This window comes from Ambystoma mexicanum, chromosome 2q, assembly GCF_040938575.1.
Source record: "Ambystoma mexicanum isolate Mex_15411 chromosome 2q, UKY_AmexF1_1, whole genome shotgun sequence".
In the NCBI taxonomy this organism is placed as follows: Eukaryota; Metazoa; Chordata; class Amphibia; order Caudata; family Ambystomatidae; genus Ambystoma; species Ambystoma mexicanum.
The window spans coordinates 1,132,822,753-1,132,848,989 of record NC_090924.1 but is presented as its reverse complement, the minus strand read 5'-3'; the positions used below and the strand labels follow the sequence as shown (position 1 = coordinate 1,132,848,989).

The window sequence follows — 26,237 nt, the reverse complement described above, 5'->3', positions numbered from 1 at the left end:
ACTAATGTTATCAACTGTGTAAGGATGGAAGGCAGAAGGTCCCTGCCAGAATTCGGACATGGGCATGCAGGTTGCAAAAACTCTACATGTACCAGCTCCCGTAGGATTAACCTATCTCATTGAAGGAGTTATCTCACTAACATGAAATTTCTGTATCTGAAGATGTGATTAGGTGTTCTGCCTTTGGCATTGGTAGAAACATAAGTGCAATTCCACTACCACGTTGCACTCTCCTTTTTTGTAAAGGTGGGAGAGATCTTATGCCACTTTCCCTTTTTAAGTCCTGCACATAAAAGAATGCGTAATGGAAATCAAGTGGACATTCTGCATCCATGTGGTGTAAGAGCTATGAAGTCTACAGAGATGTTCTGCAGGTCCCTGTTGCATTCTACTCTTGTATTTGCACTTGCACAGTTTTTGGACAAGGATTGGCGAGTAAGAGGGAAAAAGACACGCCGATTGGTTTGAGCGTCTACTGATGTAGTACCCTTTGGGAAGATATATGTAGGGTGAGTATGAAAGTTTATGCACATCTAGCAAAAGTCGTAATGTAAATGCTAGCAATCAATGGGATGTTTATGCTGTTAATGATCAATTGGGCTGTATGCCACCTACCTCATCATGTGTTCATTATTGCTGGAGATTTGCACTAAAAGGTTTAAAATATTGTCATTATTGTGTGGACATTTTTTAAAAAAAGCCTTACATTTCTGCAATTATTGTAAAATAGTTTTAATCTCCAAGTTTTATCTAGATACTGCTCCTGAATATCCCCCACATTTCTGTGTAAATGTGACACAGTCCAATAGTCACAGTTCTGTCTAGATGTGATGCCCAAGCCAATATCTACAGTGCTGTCTAGATGTGATGGAGGCCAATACTCACCATTCTGGCTAAGTGTGATGCGAGTTAATGTTCACAATTCTTTCTGCAGTAGCTAGCACAATTAGAGTACAGCTCACCTAGTTGTGAGGCATCGCCAGCCAACAGTTCTCCTAGATGTGATGCAACGTTGGGCAACCAAGTCGGCAACTCAGTGCATCTATATGGAGTAACAGTAGCTAAATAGAGATTGGGGCATGCAGGCTACAAGCTAATGGGTGCTGGGGAAGATATGATATGAGAGAGGTGCACCAGTTTAGTGTCCACACCACACCTACTTTGTCAGGTGCTGCATTCTAAACCGGACATCAAAAATGATGTCAACCACGTGCTAGACACATGCTACCATGCCACACCATACCAGAACACCAACGTGGTATCAATCACAGTGTCAATTTCCGATTGACATATCGGCACAGGAGGTTTAAAGGAGATCCCAACACTTTTCAATCCCTGTCCCAATGTTGCACTTTTGTCTGGCGGTCAACAGATGCCCTAATGGGTGAAAGTGTGTGTTGCAGCAAGCTGTTTTGAAGGATCTGGATATTCATGATAAATTTATTGGTGTAAAATAAAATTCTAACGGGTAAGCTTACTGAGAACATGATTTAATTTTAGCTCCATTTTAAAGAGCTTTGATTTTGCTTCTTACCTTTATGAACCCAAAATAACTTTAAACAAATAAAAACAGTAGATTAACCACTTGCTTCTGTTGTCCCACTTTAGCTTTTAGCCTGTTTCCAGTGCACTCTGTGTCATCCACATATATCAAATGTGCTACTGAAGCAATGTTTGACTCAATTGGGGGCGCAAATTAAGTATAACTAAAGTATAGTTATTCCCCCAAACACTGACACAACTGGGCCTCATGTACGTCACTTTGTAAAACATACCAACATTGTTTGCAAATGGGATGGATGTGCACATGCACTGTGATTGGTTACGTTGCAATCACAGACGCAGAAAAGAAGGCATGTCAACATCTGGCCCAAACACTGTTTTGCCTCTGCACTGCCAAACACGTAGGGCCTGATTTACAAACATTTTGTTAACATGGGAAAGTCCCATTGAAAACATTTATGTAAAGTAGGCCCTTAAAGGTGTTTTTTTCAACTTAAATGTACATTTTTGATTTTTAATTGTGCATCACAAACATTGGCGTGCTGCTCATCTGTCATTGCAAGATGTTCAGAGATGCTTGATGGTGGTCTGTACTCAAAGCATACCTTTCCAACGTTTGTATAATTCCTTTGTCTGCTGATTAATTGCCACCCTGTCTGATACTGCACTGGTCACCTGACTAACCTCTGAATTTGGCCCAAGTCCCTGCCCACCCAGTTGCACACCGGCACTGCCTCCTGGCAACCCTTGCACTTGGGTCTGTTTCTGCAACCCTACAGTCCCCTGACCTGCACTTATTGGACACCCGCTGTCTGCACTTACCCTTGAACTTGCCACCTGCTGGCCTCACATCTTGTTATTGTTTGATCCCATGTACTGCACTGCTTCCCTGCCCCTTCCCTGGCACTTTCCCCCTCCCCTCTCCTCTGCACTTGTGCGATTTCGAGGTCAATTAGTCTGGTAAGATCGTTGTCTCTGTCCTCCCTCTGTTCCCCCTCCCTTGCCTCGTTGTACCTTGAAACACTTGTGTATAGGCGAGTTATAAATGCCATATCATATCATATCCAATAATGTCTGCACCTCCTAGATATTTTATAATGTACTATTGAACATTTATTTATGTATTTCATCCTATTAATATCCCAAAGTTCCATGTTATCTGAAAGACGGCACTGTGATAAATTACTTAAATGCAGAAGGTCTGAACTAATAAATAGGCAATCTGTTCATCCACAGTAACTCCAGCCCCAAACCTTTCACTGGCATGGACTAGATTTATTATTTATTATAGATTTATTATTAAGGTGACCCGGAGCTACACCCAACAAAGGTATCTCTTCATTGGAACATTGGACAAATCTAGCCTGTTCCTTGTTAAATCTAATTGTTTCCAATTGCTCTATCCTCCTCCTGTGGCATGACTTGGGGAATATGAAAGTCAATTACCACTGACTTGACGTTGCAGTAGCAGAAGACTGCCTTTAATTTACCCCCATTCATCTGGTGGAGTGCAGAAGGAAGGATTTTCACAACACAGGAAGGTGGCAGTACCTTAAACCAGGTTGCCAATGGTTCCCTCATATCTCTTTTATCCACATCCTGGGGATAGAGAGGGATGCTGAGGGAGATGGGCACGGCTTATAATTTTAGATTAGATCCTATCAATAACACAGTTAATTTCATTGTGAGGTTCCAAGTGTGGCTCTCATTGTCCGTAAGATGTATATCAGAACCCCTAGCAGAATATGGTGTTGAAATGTGTGCATCTTTTTGTGAGTAAAATAGGTGGTTCTCCTGCCTTGAGAAATAGTGTGCCATACCATCTTTCCCAATTGAATGGCAGGTCTGTAAGTATCTACAAATTCATTTTTTGAGGAATTCCTCAAGTAGTTTTCGAGCACAGTGCCGCAGGAAGGGTGGCCTACGTCTTGTCTACCCTGAAACCATGAGGTTTGTGCGTGTTTGTGCATGCATGTGTGGTTGTGGATGTGATGGAGAGGACAGAGGGAGACCTACCTTCTTTTGGAGTTGCATTGATCATTCTGACTCTCCTCGACTTTGCTAAATTGGAAAGAAGCAGATGGGTTTTATTAGGAGTATGGTGATAAGTGGAAGTTTAATACCTTCTCATTTGAAAGGCTGGCCTACTTATGAGGGTACATAGAAAGTATTGAATGGGATAAATGATCCGTTTTTTACTTTATAAATTACTTTCTTTGTACCTTGTGCCATAAATAATCCACCTGATCACAATTAATGATTAGATGGACGTTTAAAAATAGTAGATATTCAAAATAAATAACCTAAATAACCCATACAGTATTTTCTATATCACTCATGTGGTAAATATGCCATGCCACTACCACTTATATTTATGTGGGCTTTTAAAATTAGGGAATATTCAAAACAACAGGTTTTTATTGCTGCCACGATTCTATAATGACATTTAAAGAGCAGAAGAGGTGATGTGGAGTGTGACAGAAGTGGAGAAGTACACTGGAGTAGCTCTAATATATATCAAACTTTATCCAGGAAGGTTGAAATCCTTTTATTTTACTGGTGCCTTAGGCTGGCTGCGAGCCTTTCCTCAAGATAATCATGTATACGGTTCCATAGCTACCACATCAGAATACCTCTAATCTTTGGCCAAAGTTACTTATATTGCTGACTGTAGTCAACATCCTAGGATTTAAAAGAGAAAGAAACCACACGTTCACAGAGGAAAAGTGATCAAGAAAATCATTTCCTAGATGATACTATTGACATTATAAGTCATGTCATGAAAAGGGTATTGGATCTGTTGCTCGACCAACAGTTGGTCAGATTGTTTTAACTCCATTTATTTTGCTCTAATTTCCCCCACAAAATGTAGGTGGTGAGTTGGGGTTAGGCAATATTGGTCCGTTTGTAAGGGCAGTGGGAGGGAGTGTGGGGCGTCTCCCCTGCTTTGTACGGTAAAACCCTTAAGCAAAACAAACTTGACCCAAAAAACCGAGTAATAGACATACAGCCAGGAAAAGATGTATAGGTGTGTGCGCCGGTTTATACCATTTAATCGTTTTTAAAACCTAAAACATACATTTTCTAAATCCAATTTGACTGTCATTATGAATCAGCTGAGTCAATATCTCTTTCTGAGCCTTGCAAAATATGTGATAAATCTCCCCCACACAATGGTGTTTTGCCCATTGCTTACAAAGTACAACACAATAATTAATATCTGCCCCAAAAGGCTTGAATGTTCATAGATCAATAACGTGTTTTTTTATATAGTGCTTGCCCAAAGTGGGGCTCTATCTGGCAGCACAGTGTGTGCTGCTATAACCCAATGTAAGTGTACGTGTTTTATCAACAATGAAGAGATGAAAACTTGAATTGGACCTGCCGGGACTTACACCTTTGACTTAAATATCATTCCCAAATATAAATGCTTAAAGAAAAATGACTGACTTTACATATAAATGATGCCAAGAATTCCAAATAATTATTTACACTTTTTATTTTTATGTCAGGTAATGTTGTACAGGAAGAGCTGGGACTTTTAACGTAAAGGGGTCTTGTGATGTGTAGCTCAGGTAGAACCAGGAGATGTGTGGTGGGATACGGTTTGGGCCAAATTTGGGACGGACACAATTTTAGGTGAGAACTAAATCGTATTTTAAATATGTTGATGACAACAGAAGTAATTTACAAATGGAGTACCAATGGTACTGTGCCAAATGTTTACCCTAAAATCTGTCCAAGCTACCTCACCCTTAAGGCGCTATGATACACGTTGACACGCAACAACAAAAGACTAATATAGCATAATTAGACTACACTAGTATAAAGCACACATATAGTATTTCACAACATGGGTTATGAGCCATGGGTTAGTTGGATAGCCCATCTCAAAAAAGGGACAGTCCCTTTTTTGAGATGGGCCATGCAACTAATCCATGGCTCATAAACCATGCTTTGAAACACTGTGACAAAACCATGATTTGTAATTAGATATGCTTGTGCATACAATACTGTGGTGTCATGTTGCTTGCTGTCACCATTTTTTACTTTCTGTTTTAGAATAAACTTTGTTTTAACTACATGTGTGCTTTATACTAGTGTAGTCTAATTATGCTACATTAGTTTTTTGTTGTTGCGTGTCAACGTTTACCATAGCGCCTTAAGGGTGAGGTAGCTTGGATTCTACTTTCTTCCTATATCTCTGTCACACCCTCATGAGCCAAGCCCCCCGTTACCAAAAAAGAGGGACCACAGCCTATTTTTGTTGACCACACTAACATCTGGCCATAAGGTGCAAGCCAATCAGGATCTGCGGAATGTGGGTGTCATCGCTGGGAATCTGTGCATATGCTGCTTTTTGGCCAGTACCTTCTTCACCAGACACATTGTTGTCACCCTTGCCCCCACTGCAACTCTCCTTCCCCCGCCATCACCTGGCACCATTTCTGCCACCTACCCACTCCTGCCTTCATGTTGCTTCCCCAGACGCCACCCTAACCTACTGGAGCTCATCGCTTGGCCATCCAGCTTTCTCCTTCTTGGCTGCTTCACCTCTTCATGCCATAGGAAGTGAAGACAGGCTACACGTGGAGCTCTGCCTCCCGTTCCTATGGTGGCCTTGCTCCCCCCTGCAACTACATTTTGGAGCATATTTCAGTATTCACACCCCAGCCTATATGTTGGGTTGCTAATAGCTTTCTGTGTAGTGATCTGGAACGGATATGTGGTAATAGCCATAAGCCCTTGGCGAGGTCCTGCTTTACCCCGACCCACTATGGCTTAGTCGAGGGCGCTGTTACAACCCAAGGCCACCCCAGAATGCACTGCTTTACACTACATTAAGTAGCTTTTATCAAGGCACTGAAGATGCTAGTGAAGCTGGGGGATCCTGAGTGACTATATTTGGGGGTCGTTGGTATGTCTTGTAGATATGGGAATTTCATCCTACAATACGGTACTGTGTGTTGCATTTTAAGGGGGTGTTCTTCTGCACCTGCACAATAACATTGAGTGTCAGGAAGACACTGGCACACACTAATGCCACAGGTGTTGCAGGAATAGATGTATACAATATTTACTGTAGTGATTTCTACATGTCTCGTGCAGTGTAGGTACGTTCCCCCTACATACTTTCCAAGAGGAATCCCTACACAGCTCGGAAGTGTTTTCCTTTGCTACATGGAATGTAATCAGCTTAAGACTCTGACACACATAAGGTTGTAATGTTACAAGATTTTCTGGAACCTTTCTCTGTATAAAATTGATAATAGTGAGCTTATTCTTTGCCACTCGACCCCTTGTTGTTTTAGATTGTGCAGTTAATTAATTTCCAGGACAAATAGCTATCCAGTCTCAAAGGGAAACCCCCTGTAGATGTGCCATTTAAATGTGAATAAAACACACTGGTTTTGTAAAAGGAAATAAAAGCAAAATTTCATTACACAAATCCTTGCTGAATCTACACTATCTGCCACCTTAGCGCATAAAACAGCCTGAGGGTACAGATGGGAAGACACACTGCAAAGTTGGAAAATAAGACTGAATGTACGGGAAGTGTGGGTTCCTTAAGGCATGCAAACATGGACCTGCAGTAGTCAGGTCAGATGATGCATTGGTTGTCCACTTGTTTTGAAGAGGCATGTGTCCACAATGATTTTTTTCTACTGCTACACGTAATTAGACTACACTGGTATAAAGCACACATATAGTGTTTCACAACATGGTTTATGAGCCATGGGGACACCAGCCACTCCCTGATTCAACCCTTGAAGGTGGTACATGGATGAACCCCCAAATCTTTCACAGTCCTCTGGGTGTGCTAAGCATTCAGCCATTGTCCAAGTTAGCAAAACAGCCCAAAGTTCTAGTTGGAGGTGTGATGGTCAGTGCTGCCCCACTTGAAAAGAAGCCCCCATAAAAATCTGTCACCAGGTGAGTGTGATAGACCAGTAATGGAGGCTGGTGATTTGTTAACTCAATCGGCACCTGGCTGCAGTTACATGCACAGAGCGGGACCTGAAATCCAGCACAATATGGGTTCCCAAGCCCAGAATAGAGCATAGACCAGTGGGAAATAAACATCATATGACACAGAGGGGCACTCAATTATTTGAGCATCCGTATGAGGATGCTGATAAAAGGGAAATACACTCACAGCCGAGCAGAGGGAAACCGGAATACAGGACTGGCAGGCCACCATGACACTGGTTCCTGATCACTGTATGGCAGATACGCATTTTGTAATCTGAGGGCTGGTGCCCAGAGCACGCGCCAACTACCTAATTAGTATGCACACAACACTTGAAAATGAATGGGCTAAATGGAATCCTTGATGGGGAAGAAGCGAAAACATTCAACACTTGGTAATTCCGAGTAATAAAACAAACGTGAAAATGGCCCCACTAATCAGAACACATAACCTCATCTGCACATGCATAAACGGTCACATGACTCCAAACTGTAAGGGAGTTAGAGTGGTGTTGGAGAGAGGGAGTTGTATCACACAGTGGAGAAGGAGCATCAGAGAGTCAGCATGTGTGCTGACTAATCCAAAAAGGTCAACTAACTAGGGACCAGGATGTCTCTGTGCTAGATAAGCCACATTATAGAACAGGCCAGGTTCAAAGCAAAGGCAAGAGTAGAGAGCCTGCTTGGAACCTGGGCCCGAAAGCTGTCAGGAGCCAGGCCTTGAAAGGAGAAGTTAATGGAAAGCCAGATGGTACTCTAATGTAGATACTGGTGGCAGCTGCTAGGACATCACCCCAGCTAAAGAAGCTTTCCCCAGATTTTTAACAGTTTCCAGTTTTCCTTATTTTCGTGATTTAGTCTGGGGTGAACCATTTGGCTAGTTTCTTTTTTTGGGGAGTCTTTGAAAGGTTCTTTAGGGGCAATGCAGACCAACGTATGTACAGTAGGTTTGGTTGCTTCTAGTCTTTCTAGTAGAGAGTTGGAGTGTATTTCTTTCCATGATCTGGGCATGGTCGATGGTTCTTTTGAAGGTCCTAAGAGGCATGGTGTCTCTGTGAATGTTGTGAATGGGATAAATAAGTGATCTCCCCAGGGAAGTGCACTGGGGACCAGACAGTGATTATGTTTTCATTGCAAAAAATTCCATCCAGAGTGTGTCCATCGATGTTCGTGTGACCCATGCCCATCTGTTTGAGGTGTAATGCAGCAAGGTTCACTCCAAGTGACTTTGCAATAGCACTGTCTTCTTTCTTGAGCCAGATGTTGAAATCTCCAAGTATAGTTAGTAGCTGATGATCAACAGACAGAATGGCATCAGTGAGTTTATCAGCAAAATGAGGGCTGTAGGAGGGCGGTCTGGAGATTAAAAGGAAGCTTAGTGTATGTGAGGGGTCAGCAAAGAAAGGCAGACACAAAGAGGTATCATTCTCAACATTAGCCATTTTATTATAGAAAGTGGAAGGGATAAAGGCCTAACTTTCCCTATACTAACAAGAATGTCCCTTCCTATGAAACTATAACTAAAGCAGGATGACCTTGTGTCCAAACTCAATCTGACCCTCACACAATTAGATACAAACAAAATGTGCAAGGTAACTGTTTCAAAGTTTATCTCAACAGAAAAGTAAAATAACTCAAACATATAACTTTAACAAAAACACTTCTAGTATCCAAGGGTTGGCTCCCTTTCCCTGGATTATTTTAGTCAAACTACTCACAATGTTCTGTGTCAGACCCAGGCTCTTAAAAGCATTACAAATGTCTCTTTTACCTAATACTCTCTTCAAGATGACAAAACAAATGTTCCTTCCATTAAACTGATTTGGAAAAGAGAAAATATCTTCTGGTCTTTCAGAATGGCTAACCAAAGTATCTTTTCCACAGTGTCAGTATGAACAAGTTAAATGAAAGTCTTTACTACTTTTCAGGATGTTAAAACAAATGTCTTTTTAAAAACAGAAATACAAGTCTGGCAAAAGGCAAGTCTTTTCAAAGTTTTTGGTTGATAAAATGTTCCAAGTAAACAAGAACTTAATATGACCAAGTCTCTTTTCAACATACCAATTCAAAGTGAGTTTCCCGGGACACTCTCCTGCCAGGAAACCCTTCATATCCTGGTTTACTATCCTGCCAGGAATATCCCCCTTTTTGCTTACTTAGATCCCATGGTGTACTTTCCTGCCACTACCTTATATACTTATCAGGCTTCTCTGCACATTCACTTTCTCCCTAAGTATCACACAACAGTGCTTCTCTACAAGCACCCTTTTGCTGATTTCCACTGTTACTTGTACCAATTTCCCCCAAACGGACATCCAATATCTGATGGGTTTTTCAAGCTTTTCCTTTCAATAAATATCTCTTTACTGAAGGCAATGCTTGTTCCAGGTTTCTCCCAGCTGACCTCTCAAGTCAGGAGAATGGCACAATATCTGTTCCTGTTGTTCTTTTAGCAATGTTTCTTGGCTTAGGCATTGCTAGTCCCAGATTTCCCCCAACTGACATCTCATGTCAGGAGAATTGCACCACCTCCGCCTTTTCCATTTTGTTCTATCAGGTCCGCATTCAAAAATACTTTTAATATGCTTTTCAGCATATCCACACATCACGGGGCCCCCTTTCACTATAAGGCTGACTCACCGGCTCTTTGTGCAGCGGTTGAGAGCTGCTCATGAGGGGCCAGCTCCCCTTTAGTGGAAGAGTCCCAATGGGTCTCCGCATCGGATGTTCCAGCCTCTGCTGCCAAGACCAGCGCAGCTTTGCAGGACCATGTCTCCGCACACAGCTCTGCTGCACTCTTTCTGCTTTCTCTTGTGCAGAGCTTCCTTCCTCTGGTACGGATGCTGCCAGCTGCCTTCTGACGAGCTTCCCTTCTTACAGTCCTTCATAGGATCTCCTCTGCCATTGATCCCGCTTCCCGCTCCGTGCACTCTGCAACCTGCCTTCTCTCTCAAACCACGTTCCCTCATCTGCACGTCATCTGGACATTTAAAAGTCCTGCACAACTAATTAGATTTATGGCAACTAGACTGTACAGTATTCTCATCAAAGTCACGTTTTCTCCACATGAACTCCTTTCTCCTCTTCCTCCTCACAGTACTTGAGAATTTCTTGGACTTTTGTGGCCAATGACGTTTCAATGGATTTTACATTACATGATTGAACATTAACATTACAATTAGCGTAAACATGAGATGTTTCACATGTTTCGATTTTCCATATTTAGATGAACACTGAATGGGTTTTTGTTAAGGCAGTGGCTTTAGAATTAGATAGGTTTGAGTAATGACAGCAAGCCACCAAAACCCTGGAATTAAGGGATCATCTTCCTAATAAATAGAGTCACCACTTTCCCCTTACAGCCATCTCCTCCCATGTGATCCACCCTCAGAATATCACCCCAAGGGTCAGGATCGGGTAGCGGCTGCCTTCCCCAGGCCACATGGGAGGAAACCTTAGGCTGGGTATCGGTGCTGACTCTGCAGGATTCATCACATGTAGCTGTGGGAGAGAAGGAGAAGGTCAGAATGAGCGATTCACAGTCTAGGATGTATATCATCATGTTGGCATGATCCTCATTAGCTCAAAGGCTATGTGTTAGGAGGAAAACGTGCATCCTGCAAGGTCATTCTCATATTTTAGATGACTTTTCACAGCACCGAAAAATAGTTAAACATTTTACTAACTTTGCAGCTTTTAAATATCAAGACAAGTGACAACCCAAATGAATAAAGGAAAATATACACAATGCCCTAATTATTTTATTGAAACATTGCAACAGCATTTTGTGCTTCAAAAAGTAGATTGTCATTTTTACAGCAAGTCTATGGGCCGCATTATGAGTGTGGGGTCAGGAAACAAGGTTTTTGGGACTGCCAAACTCTGAGTCTGCCTAGCGGGGCGTCTGCCTACCGGGGCTGCTGCCCACGACAGGTCTGACACTGGAGCGTGCAGCGGCCACAGTAGGCAGATTCATCACGGAAGCACTGGCACTGTTAGTGACGGTGATGGTGCTTCCGTGAACCCATTGGACTTCATGGGAATGGGGATTAACATTTTCCGGCACCTAGCTTCCCCGTCCACGGGAAGCTAGGTGCCAGAAACAGTGTTACGAGGTCGGCGGCAACCCGCCGGTCGCACCAGCGGGTCACAGATGACCTCGTAATAAGGTCATATGATTTTTAAAAGCAAGTTTTCATGAAAACTCTACATGGGTTACGCAGATAACTATAGTGCCACTCATAGGGTGGGAGTCTCACACTTCAACAGGCAGTCTCACTCCTTGTTACTATGAATGGCTCCATAAACTTTATTCTCAAGCCTAAGAATGACCACCAGCAGTTTTTAGCCTACAGTGGAACACTGGGCAATGAGCAGCACATCAAAACCTTTTGAACCAGGAAATACTCTCTGGTATTCTTGTGCATTCCAAAGATTTAAAAGGCAGTCCTACACTCTAGCACCCACACCGGGGGGCTGTCCACTTCCTTCTTTGTGTTTCACTCCCTTTGTCGGCCCCAAACCTAAAGATGCCCCTTTTACTGCCCTTTTGCTTTGCTTATCCCCCTCTGTTCTGTTGTGGTATCCTATTCCAATTGCAAATACTAGCAGTGGCGGCTAGCCCGCTGAGGTACCAGGGTGCTGCCCCCTTGCTTTTGGTGAAGAGTTTAATATTCTAAATGTACATTTTTCACCTGACACAGTGCTAACAGTGCTAGATCCATTTGTATGCAAATGGGTCTGTGCTGCCTTCCTCTGACAGGTATGCTCCCTGTGTGGCAGGCATAGTATCACAAGTCAGACACAGACACAATGATTCAAATTTCAACACCTTTATTTAAGTTCTGAATGGGGGTTGGACACTTCATAGCTATCCCTACCTCTAGAATGGGAATAGTCTCGACCCTCAAAGCTAAATAAAGGAGTCAATGTCAGTCAAAATAAAGAAAAGTCTATCTCAGAAACCTATGCTTTTACAATAACTAAGTGTAGGGAAATGCATCAAAAGAAAGTCAGAATGGCAGTAGAGCTGATCTACAACTCCCTTCCCCAAGCCGAATCACTGGGGTTTTCAAAAGTTCCTTTTGGCTGACCAGTTTGCACAGTTCCAAGAGTTCACACAAGACTTTGAGACTTCCCCTGTCTGATTCAGCTCAATTTAACATATCATGTTCTTTCAGACTTCACCCGCATGATTTACCATCAGTTCAATATATTCAGTTTCCTCAGGCTTCCCTTGCCTGCTTCAGTTTCAACATAATATAACACAGTTCTGGTACAACAGGGTTTCAGGGTGAATCTTTCACCATAGGCCCCTCAGGCGTCCCTCACCTGAGTCTGGGCCTTCGCTTTAGGCACATTTACTACAGTTTCCACCATAGGCCTTTCAGGCTTCCCCCACCCAAATCTGGGCATAAACTTCTTTCAATTTGTTTCCAACTTTAGGATTCCCTTCCCCAACCTTCTTGGTTGTTGTTTCACTTTCACGTTGAAGACTTTCGAAACTGCATGGATTTACTCAGACCCATGCATTACCACTTCGACACAGTGCATCTTGGTTATCGTAGTTTCCATTCAACACAGTCACTCATGCCCTATTAGCACCTTGATTTCATACAGGCTTCCTTAGCACCTTCATTTCGTTCACCTTGTTCATCAACAAGCCCTTTCGGGATTGCAGATTATTCTCTGTCAGTCTCCCTGTCCGACTTTCTTTTTCACAGTTTCCCAAAATGTCTTTCAGCTCTCTTGGGCAGGAAGAGTCTTTTACAGTTCAAAGAGACTTTTGATAATGCAGCTTTCCTTTTCTGCAGGACCACTCTGTTACTTTGTACTTTTGAATCTTTTTCTCAACGCATCTGCCATAATTAGCGTAACACCCAAAGATGACACTCACATTGAAGCAATTCATGAGACAGTGGCCGATAATGCCCACCTTAAAATTGCACTATTAAACACCAGGTCAATGACCAAACATGCACAAGAAATCTATGACTATATTATTGATGAAAAATTAGACATCTTATGTCTAACAGAAACATGGTTACAAGAACCTGTTGGACCTACTATAGACATTGCCATTCCACCTGACTATAACATATACCTTAAAAACAGAGAATCTGTAACGGGCGTAGGAGTGGCGATCATCGCAAAAAACTCAATTAAGCTCTTTGCCACCCCGATTCAGTGCTCAGGATGTGAGGTCATTCACCTCAAACTGACCCCCACCCAAAACAACTGTATAAACATCATAACTATATACAGACCTCCATCTCTAACATCAGAATTTAACGATGAAATTGTGAGCATCTTAAATAACCTCAAATCCACCAATACAGAAACTATATTGATGGGTGACATAAATAGATGGAGAGGAAATCAACATGACCAACAAGCATTGACCCTAGAAGAGGACCTACAAAACAGTGATTTTACCATCATTAACAAAGGCCCCACGGCTATCACAGGAAACCAGCTGGACTGTATTGTCACAAACAGATCTAATATAACCATGCTTGGCACATATCCATGCATTTGGTCAGATCATTTCAAAATTGAAATTTCTCTAATTCTGAACTTTAAAAAGGAAAAACCATCTAACATACCGAAATCAGTCTTTGACCGGAACCTAAACAAAATTACAAGTAGCATGCTCTCAGAAGAAAATTATGAAGATCACTAATGATGAAGACTCTTGTGAACATTAAATATCAATATATAATCATGGCATGATAAAATTATTAGACCTTCACGCCCCCCCTTAAAAACAAGAAAGTCCGACCCAATTCTAACCACCAAAAATGGTTTAATGCCGAAGCTATTGAACTCAAGAAGGACAAAAGGAATCTTGAGAGGAAATGGCTAAAAGAACCTACAGAAACTAACAAAGCAAATTGGAAGAATGCAGACCGCATCTATAAATCTAAATTTATAGATCTGAAGAAAAATCACTATAATAACATTATTAGTACTGCTGCAAACTCCACCGGAAAGCTCTTCCAGATCCTCAAATCTTTGGACAAACCCACCACTCTTACTCCACCATTCCAACCCACCGAAATGGTTTGCGAGAAAGTTCAAACCGCATTTCATAATAAAATTGTCAAAGCCAGGGGAATCATCATAAATTGCCAGACCACAAATACCTCAATTGACACTCACCTTGTAGATAATAAGATCAAATCAGAAAATCCCAAATTTCATTTCAGGCCCATCACTCTAGATGAAATGAAGAAAACACTTTCCAGCATGAGAAGCACATCGTGTTTGGAAAATGTTCTATCCCCAAAATGTATCATGGACAACATAGATATCTTTGCCCCCTTCTTTAGAAGAATGGTAAATGCTTCTTTTAGGGACCTAACTGTACCCAATATCATCAAAACAGTCACGGTCACGCCCCTACCAAAGAAACCGGACCTTAACCAACAAGATCCTGCCAACCTTAGACCCATAACCAACTGCAATTTTCTGTTGAAAATTTTGGATAAGGTGGCTACAGAACAACTACAAAGCTACGTGGATGAAAATAACTTATTACACCCACAACAGTCCGGATTTAGATCCAGCCATAGTACAGAATCTGCTCTGCTAGACCTTCAGACTGAAATGCTGTCAATATTAGATAAAGGCAAATCAGGCCTATTAATATTGTTAGACCTCTCGGCAGCATTCGATTTGCTGGATCACACAAAACTTCGAGAAGCCTTGGAAAATTCAGGAAATTGCTCACCAGGGGCAACCGAATGGATAGCTCATTCCTTCAAAACAGACAATCTAGGATTGTCTGGGGAAATAAAACATCTAACACCAAACTGGTGGATTGTGGCGTCCCACAAGGGGCCAGTTTCTCCCCTCTTCTTTTCAATCTTTATATGCACTACCTTTGTACCATGCTCTCCCAAATGGGTATTTTCTTTACGAACTTTGCTGATGATACCCAGCTAGTCTTCGAACTCAGTGGGGATTACAACAAGGACTGTGACACTCTCTCATCTTTATACAACATCATAGAATGCTGGATGAAAGAAAATTGGATGTATTTAAACAGCTCTAAGACCGAGCTCATGATATTCGGTTCTACACAGGCCAGAAAAAAATTGAGCCCACTCTACTCTTCATTCTCCATTAAAAACACCCCTATTCCGATTTCAGGAAAAGTGAAGACTCTGGGAGTATATCTTCAAACTACGTTAGGTGCTGAAGCACATACAGCTTACCTAAAGAAAAATTGTCAATATCACCAAATACTACTGAAAAAAATTAGACCACTGCTAGACCAAAAAAATAGCACGACCATTGCTAGAGCTACAATACTATCCAGATTGGATTATGGTAATGCCCTACTCTTAGGAGCTAATAGCAACTGCGTGAAGAAATGCCAAATAATTCAAAATAACGCCATCAGGACCATCACAGGAAGAACTTGGAGGGAACACATCACCGGCGAAAGGAAGGCCCTCCATTGGTTGGCTATGAAAGAAAGAATTACGTTTAAGTCTCTCACCATGGTTCACCGTTGCTTATATGCCAATGCACCATCTTACCTCACAAAACATTTCAAGTGGTATGAGCCGACAAGGATGCTCAGATCCTCTAATACAGGCCAACTGCAAACCACCACAACAAATAAGCAGCACGGACTTGGTAAAGCCTTTCCGACTCTAAGCATAAAAAAATGGAACGAATTTCCTACCTCGCTGAAGCTCGAGTCCAACTACACTCTCTTCCGGAAAAAATTGAAAACATTACTTTTGAATTAACTCCGCTAAACAGGTCAAATCGTTCAAGAGGAAATCTGTCAATACACACTGTGTCCTGTTTTTCACTATTCGTTGTCCTGTCTCCTTGTCAGCGCTCTGATGCCCGCAGGCTTTCAGCGCTTTACAAATATATAAAGAAATAAAAATAAATAAACCTCACTCGTAACATTTTTATCACTCGCGTCTTCACGAACCGGGCTCTCCCTTCATTCAAGAACTCACCGGCTGAGACTGTTTTCAATTAATTTCACTGTTATCATGTCCAAGGTAAGGGTCTCTCCCTTTCACCCCTTAGACCTTCTTGGATACTCTCGCCACTCCGGGGAAACAAGCAACCTTCAGGCACATCAAAGAAAGGATTCCTCCAGCTTCTTAGCTTCCCCCTCGGAACCACTTCGGCTTCTTGGAGATGCAACTCCCTCGCCTTGCTTTCCCTTGCTCTCAGTCACAGTCTGTCCACATCTCGGCTTTCCTTCTCCTCAGCCTGGTTTATGGCCGCCTTTGCTCAGCTGTTCCTTCTTGTACCCAGTCTTGTCCTCTGTGTGCTTCTGGGCTACACCTTTTATACTCTGTTTTGAGGGCTGTCAGAAGATGCGGTGAGGCCCCGGGCAAAACATTTGGTGAGGCCCCCTTACAATTTTTTGCACTCAGCCAGCGGCGGCACCTCTGCAAACAGGAGACTCGAGAAATCTCCCTTTGAGATTGTGTGCAAGATCCCAAATATGGTTTATTAATACAACTCCAAATCAACTACAGAAAAGTTAGATTTCTCTACTGTAGAAAGGTTTATGCTGGACTAACATTTGTATCAGATGCAAAAATATATATAGGATGGCATGAGCTCCCAACTCTGCCACCTCCAACTCTCTGAGGGTCAGTCATTTTTCCAAGCAAAGAGTTGAGGGCAGATCTCTTTCTTTGGCTGGGGCCTGCCTCTGGAACAGCCTCCCTGCCTCTGAAACTTGAGGAGAACCACCTCTGGTTCCGGAAGCAACTCAAGACCTGTCTCTTTGCTTCTGCCTTCTCTCTTCCTCTCGCTTGCTGATCACCAGCCTGATCCATGCACTGGTCACCTGGTCAAGCTCTGAATTTGGGCCCAGGACCCTACATGTGCTGTTGCAATCCTGCACTGCCTCTTGGCTCCCCTGCACTTGTGGTCTGTATCTTTAACACTACAGTTCCTCTCTTGCACTTATTCTCCACCCGTTGGCTGCACTTATGAGTACCCACACTTGCCACCCGTTGGCTGCACTCTTGTTTTTCCTTTGTTCCTGCACTTCTGCATCCTACCCCACCCTCGGCACTTCTCCCCTCCGCCCTTCCCTGCTCTTGTGTGATCTGAATGACACAAGGCCTAGTAAGATCTGTGTTTTGTCCTACTTTTTTGTTTCCCCCTCCTTGCCTTGTCGCGCCTAGAAACACTTGTGTACAGGCACGTTATAAATGCCATATCATATCAATAAGGATCACACTGCCCCTGTGTGTGCATTAAAACACACATCTTACACAGTGACAAATGATGTACAGTGGAGGCTGATACATTTCTGAACTTAAGAGGCTTAAAAGTTTGTGCAAATTAGGCAGGATCAACAGACCACAGTGAGGGAGCACAAACCAAACAAGGGTTACTTGAGGGGGGCTTCTCACTCCCAAGTAAATGTTTGAAACATTGGGTTAAAATTATGCCATTTACAGCACTTTCTTTGCAAAACTGGGTAGAAATCCATACAGTTTGCAATTGGTTTTGTATGGAAGCACATGGAAAATCCCAATAGCTGCAAATCACAAACCGTGCACAGGAACATTTTTCAATACATTTCATGCTGCCTTTCCACGCAAGATATGCTAGTATAAAAATATATTCATGCTCGTTGTTCTCATGTATGTCCATGCAGGCTACATCAATATATGCCATTGTTACCATGTACGGACTCCCAGCCAGTAAAAATGCCATGCCACATGTCAGGTGTCTTGACCCACGTTTGAATTATTATGCTACAACATTTGGTGCTGTGGGCTTAGAAAATCCAAGATGGCTGAAAAGCCCACATTTGCGCCAGAATCCAGGAAAATCGTGCAGTTTTGCGCACACCAAAATGGTCGCCTGACCTGCCACCCACCAGTGCGAGCGTGATGGGCCAGAAGCGCCATGAGTGAAACGTGGTGCCAAAGGAAAAACAGCAGTGCCTGTTAGCTCAAAAAGCGTTTTGAAATCACATTTGTTTCTCGGAAATGCAAGCTCAAAATGCCTATTTCAAACATTGCAAGATATTGAAAAATCTCACTGAACACCAGCAGACGTCTGGTAGAATGAAATCTTGTGTGCATACCAAATCTGGAAAGACGAAGAGCCTAAAATAATGTTCATAACAAAACTGGCTGAGCTGTGGATGTCAGCATCTTAAGTGAAATTGGACTTAAAGCCACTAAAATCGAAAGTTTAAAATAAATGAGTGATTTACTTTGGAGTGTCACATAGGTTGCAACTGTTTAAATGTCATAGTTTTGAACTTAGAATCAGTGTTCTAGCTGCATGTGTCAAAATTGTAAGTTTGATTTGAATGAAGAAAAACTGGAACAAAAGTGACATTTGGCTGAAGCCTGGCTTAAAGAGATTGAATTCTGCCCGGCAACTACCCTCGACAGGAGTTGAAACTTGCCCAGCAACTGCATTCACAGACCTGGCTGCCTTCTGCTGTTCCCACCAAAAGGAGATCACACCTCTTTGATTGAATTAGGGGAGGATTACCTGGGATTGCAGGAAACAGAACAATGAACTTTCCTTGGCTCAGGCAAATGCTAAATCAGGGGGTCGTAAATGGCTTCCTCTTGGGAGGAAATGGGAGGGGCGCTGCCTCTGGGAGCCACCTGAGCTGGAGGCGGGGACAGACAGAAATTCCCCCATGTGCTTTGGAACCTAAACCACACCCATCTGGGCCAGAGTATCATTTTAGAAAGATGGATAATTCATAGTACATCATTGTCAAAATTATATCAATAATCTCATGATTCCTGTGATTTTTCTGTGCACATTTTAAGAGTTGTTAGGACTCTGTGGTATGTTCTGGGGGGTAGTAGCGGAAAATAGGGTATTACTCCAAATGTATATATGTTAAAAATCTGACATTTCATCATCTGATGCCCATATTCCTTGCACACATTTGTGTACATTTTGGAAAAGTTTAGAGGTTGTGTTCTGGATGAAAAGAGCAGAATTCTGTCAGAAGTGAACACAGCATCTTACAAAGACAGGGATCGGATGGTTTGGTGCTACAGAAAATATGTTAACTGGACATATACTATTAGAAAAATTGTACATAGATAAATACACATTTGGATCAAAAATAGATTTGTGTGCAAAGTGACAAGGGGGGTGTTCTTTCTGTATGCCAAAAAAATGACACCGGATGACTCACAACTCTGTTCTCCAGTGAGAGCACAGAAAATCCACTAACCTATCAGGATCTTCAGAGGGTTGGGCATAGAAAGTCAGCCTTCCCATCCACTTTCAAAAGACATAAAAAGGACCACTGAAACCCAGGTAGGGACATTCGCTTTCCACTTCAAACTGATTTCTTGCAAAGCACTTTGCCGGACCAGACAATATCCAGAAGACTCCAGAACCAGAACTTAGAATCCAGACTTCAGAACTTGCAGCTGAGAGGCCTAGTCCAAAAGCTGAATGCTTCTCAGCAGGCCTCAGAATCCAGACACCTAATCAAACTATTCAACAGCCGAGCGAGCTGTTTGATTCTGGCTAGAACCCTGTGCCAGAACCCAGAAAGCAGAGCTGTATCCAGACCGCCGTGCAGTGCCGATAGAAGACCAGACCCAGACCAGACCGCTGTGCAGTGCCAGAACTTTTGCCAGAACCAGAGATCCAGACCAGCAGGGCAGAGAGAACCGCAGCTAAACCTGTTGACCAGATCTGTGACGAGGCCCATTCCTTCCAAAATTAGGAGTGAGTATCCAGCCAGAGCTGTGCAAACCAATCTCTTAGTTTAAGAATAATCTAATTCAAACCATTTCAACCTATTTAGAACTGCATAGAAATTGTGTGTCCATTCTGTGATTTCAAACCTGTGAAAGTGTCAATTGCCATTCTGAATCATTATTTCATTTCTGAAATCTACCTCCACAAATTCGTCCATATCTTTTAAACCGAATGTGCTAAGAATGAGATTTAACTTTCATATTAAAGCTAAGATCCCCAGCTTTCCAACAAGCCCTAAACCAACTTATAGTTTTTCTGTAATCGTGCTCGACGCACTCGGAAACAGTGCTGTGAATTGCAATTTGAATCAAATTTATCCACCTGCCAAACTCGCTGTCTTTTTCTGGCAACTGCTGAAATCCGTTTTCAACCTGATAATCCCTCATGAATCACTGATAGTGTTAACCTGAACCAATCTTAAGTAGCTATTACCTACCCTGAATCTCCTATAGGGAATTAAAATCATGTTTAGCATATTTTCACTTCTTTGCAAATCACATTTAAGTATTTTTGCCTGTGTTTTAAAATCATCCCTGTTGCTCTACGCTTGCTAGGGGGGGACTGAATTGGTATTGCATTTGATTGTATTCATGAAAATTGTGGGCTCCCCTTCCATCTCCTTATATTGCATAGGGGAGGAGTGAACTGTCAAAAGAAAAAGTGATCATATTATCTCTTGTGGAAACCATCTCAGTTTATTTCTGTGCTGCATTCTTTTCCGTCATTGCATTTCCTTGAAACCATAAAAGCAGTCTCAGCTACTTTATCCTCTCTATGCCAACTCCTAAGTAATTAAAAAAGTGTGCTAGTGTAACATTATCCATTGTTGATCACTGTCATATTCATAAGTGTGCTATCAAATATTAATTTATTCATAAAAATATAAAAAAGTGTGATATATATCTTGTTTAATTTTTCAAATAAATCTTTTAATTTACAAAACAAACCTACTTCTTCGCTCAGTGAGGTCAGGGGGATTCAAAGAGAGGGGCGTTATACAAGAGTTTATCATCCAGATCTATGAACTTGTCATAAAAATATATAATTAAGGGCTTCCCTGGGGCATCCCAGGCTCGGCATTGACTTAGTTGGAGTACTGAATTGAGGTCACTTAACACACAGAAAGTACATCCAGGCTGACTGTGTACCATAAGTGTTATTACTGACTAGATTGCCCTACATTCAATGTGGGCCAATTTAGCTAAGTAGTATGTTTGCTTTGACATTGATGTATATTCCTGTGCATCAACGGTAAAGCAAAAAAGAGCATTGACAATACTAACAGTTTGGGCATTCTTGTAGGCATGGGAAAGACACTTCTGTATTGGTATTAGCTGGCCGTTAATAGTGCCGGTGCAAAATGGTTTGAGTACCTGAACAGCTAATAGCAGTGCCTGGTGAATGTCTAATACTTATTCACAAGCCAAAACTGTTGACTTTGCCAATCCTTGTTTTGAACAGGACTTCAGCGAAAGCCACGCAGGGTGTTTTTAAATCGAGTGGCCAAAGGCAGACCTGATTAAGTCATTTTTATTACACCAGTTCCGTGTTTACAACTTCAATGAAGTCATGAACTATCAGAAGACTCTTTTGAGAAACCATTTGCAGGCACATTGAGGGCAACGTTTGATGGCAAGACGTGTTTAAAGCTAACTCAAAGAGTTCCAGCGAGGAGGTGTTTTGGGTGGGGAGGGCAGTAAATGGGTGAGAATTGCTATAGGGATTATCATGGCCATGAGAAGTCAATGGGTGGGCAAATAACTAAACAACATCTACAAGTGCTCCTCATATTGCATTTCTTCCTATCTGTACTCAATGCTATCATTGGGACGGATCTTTCCAGACCCAGGATCTGGCAAATAATTACTCACCAGATTGGAACTACGGCTCCACAATCTGGGAAATCTGTGCACTATATGTTTATTTTAGAATGCTCTGGTGTGTTCGTGCTTTAAACTATTGGCCTGATCACGACTTTGGCGGTTACCCTTAAACCCAGCGGTAGTGCTATTACCGCCAGATTTAAGGGTCCGCCAAACCAGGACTTCGGCGGATTTCGCCCCAGCTCTGAGCTGGGGGGAAATCCACCGAAAATTCACGCTATTACCGCCGGCGGGAAATCCGCCGACAGTAAGAGCGCGAACATTCCCCATTGATCCCAATGGGGAATGGGGCATTCCCAAATGGGCTCAATGGGGAATGGGGATTAACATTACTGCCAAACTCGCGATCCGGCGCTATTAGCACCGGGGAGTTCGGCGGTAGGGCTAATACTGCCGGCGGTAATACCGCTGGCGTTACCGCCAAAGTCGTGATCAGGCCCTATGTTGTCCAGGGATTTAAATCGTGGACGCTAGGTTCCAAAGTGGGACACTTACTCACAAGACCACTTAAAGGTCTGAGCGGGAGCCCTGTGAAATCCCTTGTCAATGTTGCACCTGTACTTGAATTATTGATGTGCATTTTTTAGGTTTAAAAGGGGTGCAGATTTTTAACTTTGCTGACAATAAATCCTCTGAGTGGAAGAGGCAAATGTTCATGGGGTGACTAAAATACCTGCCCTAAACCTTCCTAATCCTCCCATCACTGGTCCCGGCCTCTTTCACTGCGGTAGAAGGGATGCCCCAGAAAAAAAGTCTATTTCCATCACTGTCTGTTCGCTAAAGCAATAGTTTTGGCTTATTGGTGGCAATCCTAATAACACAAACAAAAAGAATGCCTTGCAGTGGCACAACACCATTGAGCAATCGGGCTCTAGCCCCTTCCTGAAATGTTGGGCTTTGTTGACTCGACCTGGCTCCATGGGCAGCGCCAGCCCCTGGCCACTTTGAGGCAAAAGGCCTCTTTCGATGTGTTGCCACTCGCCAGCCCGTAGCATCAGCAGCATCAAACACGCATAGCACAAAACACTATCCATGCAATATCAACAGACTAACGTTGATAAAGGCAAAGTCTTAACTTCTGGTCTCAGCTTTTAGATGGCCCACCTCTCTAGAGATTAGCAGAGCACTATGAAAGAAAACAGCCTCTGAATTAGGGTGAAAGGTACAACTACTGGCCAAAGGGAAGGTGAAATAGCTATTCAGCTTTCCAGCTGGGATTAGGGAATTGGGAGGGAAGTGGGAGCAGGGCTGGCTAAAGATGCGTCAGGTCTGGTGGGGTCCCATTTCTTTTTGATGTTTGGGGCACCCCTTACTGTTTGGAGCAATAGTCCAAGGCACCTGTGGAGTGCTTAAATCAATAATGCAGCAAGGAGGTTCAAAGCTGCAGATTATCAGTAGGTTTCTGTATCATAAAACTGCCAACATGGCGGCAGCTACTTGGGGGCCCATTTCAACTGTAAAAGGTGAAAGGCCCGCCATCCCTCAGGGGGGAGACCGAAAGGGCAATGGGTTTATTTACCCCACTCACTATCCGCTTTCAAAACGGTCATCCAGCCCCTGCCGGGTTGACCGACAGAGCCGTGGTCAGACCGAACAGGACACAAACGTTAAATGGTGCCTTGGCTTCTCTTTTAACAAAGGCCCTGCAATTACTAACATAAAATATTTTACTGTTAGCACCTGCAGTCATATGCATACTTTTTTAGGTAATTGAAATCGTGATGTGGGGTTAGCACTTGCCTGCTAGGGGAGTGATTAGAAGGGAAGTGGTGACATGAAACATCTCATTCTGACAGCAGTCCTTAAGTGTGAAGTTTCAGAAATGAAGGCGAGAGGTAGCTGCTTGTAACATTGAAGCTCCACCAGAATAATCTCATTTGAATGTGAAAAGATGTTAGATGCCCCCACACAAGGAAGTTTGCCCCTCCCTCACAGCCTCTGATGTTAGCGCCTCTCCCAACATTTGAAATGTTCGTCTCCAACTTCCCCCAACCCCCTGACATTTTATCCTAGGTGCACCTCTGATGCCATGAACCCACCCCTTAATGAAGTGGCCCCCAGGGCGGCTAAATGTAGGGGTGGGGCTGAACACACATTCACATAAAACACTTTCACCCATGCATTCATCCACCAGTTACACAACTCCATACATACATGCATGCATACATAAAACCAAACACAGCATTGACACAAACACCAACATGCACACATGCATTCATACATACACACTAATTTAATTTAAATACACATATATAAACATTTAATTTAAAATAAAAACACTTACCTTACCTCCATGCAACCTTCAAAAGCATCCACGCAGCCCACATGTAGACATGCTGCCTGACAAGAGAGAACTCCTCTCCCATCAGTCAGCGTGGTCACACTGACAACGTGAACACACTGACTGACAGGAGACGAGTCCTCTCTTGTCATGCAGTATGTCCATGTTGTCAGCTGAATAACGGGAGGCAGCAGAGCTCACTACTGAGCCCTGCTCTCTCCCATTAGTTTGCTGTTTGTTGCAGAGCCAAATGGCTTCGCAACAAACAGCAAAATCATTGCAGGGGCAGAGAGGAGACAGCACAGTCCCCCGTGTGAATAAAGGACACTGGAGACTGTGCTGCCTTCTCCTTAGGCGAGGGGGCCGTGAGGCCCCCCACAAGCCGGAGTCCCGGGGCAGTTTACCCCCCTGCACTCCCCTCGTGTCGGCCCTGTCTTTTTGATTGGCAATGTGTTTCAGGTGTGTGTGGCGGTGACCAAGTTCCTGACCCTGCCTGGCCTCATCAGTGGGACAGAGACATTGCAGATCACTAGCAGTAATCTTCTTAGTGTCAGTTCTCCTCTTACTCATCTCAGTAGTTGGGTTGAAAAAGAAAGAAGGAGAATTATGGGAGTTGTAGTATCCCATAAAGGTAGAGGGAATGTGGGGTAAACAGTTGTCAGGAAATGGGGGGTTCCATGTCTCACCTTCAGGTGTCTCCTTCCCACTTCCCAAAGACCCCTATCCAAGTGATCTTCCCTCACTTGTCCACCCCCAGGGTCGGGAATCCAATAGCGATGGCCCTTCCCTGGCCACCTGAATAAGGGATCCCTGGGGACAGAGTCGTGAAACACCTTCAAGTTTTTCACATCCCCCTCCCTCCACCCAAAAGATGTAGATTGCAATCTTGACAGGGCAGCGGGTGTAGGAAGTCTGGCCCTCCCGCTATTCATATTGCACCAGCAGCATGCCTCGCTGGCTGACAGGAGAAGACGGGCAGGCCATCCAGGCTCTGTGTGTCATGTGATGGTGGTGTGCTCGGGTTGAAAGCAGTTAAATGGTGTAGCTATATGTGCATGTTTGTATTTATATCTATGTGTGTATGCAAGGGGTTTTCCGAATGTGCTTTGAAGCACTTCACCTGTGTATAAGCGCACTATAAATAAACAATCACAATTACAATGTGTCAGTGTGTGAATGCATGTATGGGGATGTGTGTACTGTGTACGTATGTAATACAGAGCCAGCAGGGGTGGGGATGGCAAGAGATGGCCCCAATACTGTTGGGAGGTGCCGGGGTTATGGAGGGAGACGCTGGCATTGAAACCTTTTTACTGCACAATTGGCCAAAGCCAAGGGAGCCAGACATGTACCTAGCCAATATATGCCGGTATATTCCACTTAAGGAGTGCATACGTTGGGTACTGTTTTTATTTATTTTTTTACGACGTTGGGTAGTGTTATATATTGGCACAGCCATCGACAACATCATTTCTTACAGTGGCCTGCCATTTTGTACTGGCTTAGTGTCTTAATGGACAAAGCCAACAAGATAAGTGTTCTCAAGTGGCCTAAATTGGTATAGCCAGTTAACGCATGTTTTATTACAGTGGCTTTGCAATTTTTCCTGCCATTACAAGCAAAGCAAATTGGCGTATGTTCTTATGTGGGATTCACATATTGGAGCAGTCATTGGGGCGGTGCATTGGAAAGCCAGCACATGTTGTCTTTCTATTTTTTGCTGGCATAGACTGTCAGAAAATACAGAATGAAAATACTCTGGAAAATTATCCTGGGCGCTGTTGATGACTAGGCACCTAATTGATTTTTGTATCTGTCATCCCACACAATCGATTGTAAACTGT

The 26,237-nt window shown here is 43.1% G+C and overlaps 1 long non-coding RNA gene across 2 annotated transcripts in view; it reads left to right on the top strand.

The window, feature by feature from the left end:
- The window catches only part of LOC138569068 (uncharacterized), a 1,405,462-nt gene that overhangs the window by 689,334 nt on the left and 689,891 nt on the right, over positions 1 to 26,237 (top strand). The gene's annotated exons all lie outside the window — the stretch shown is intronic.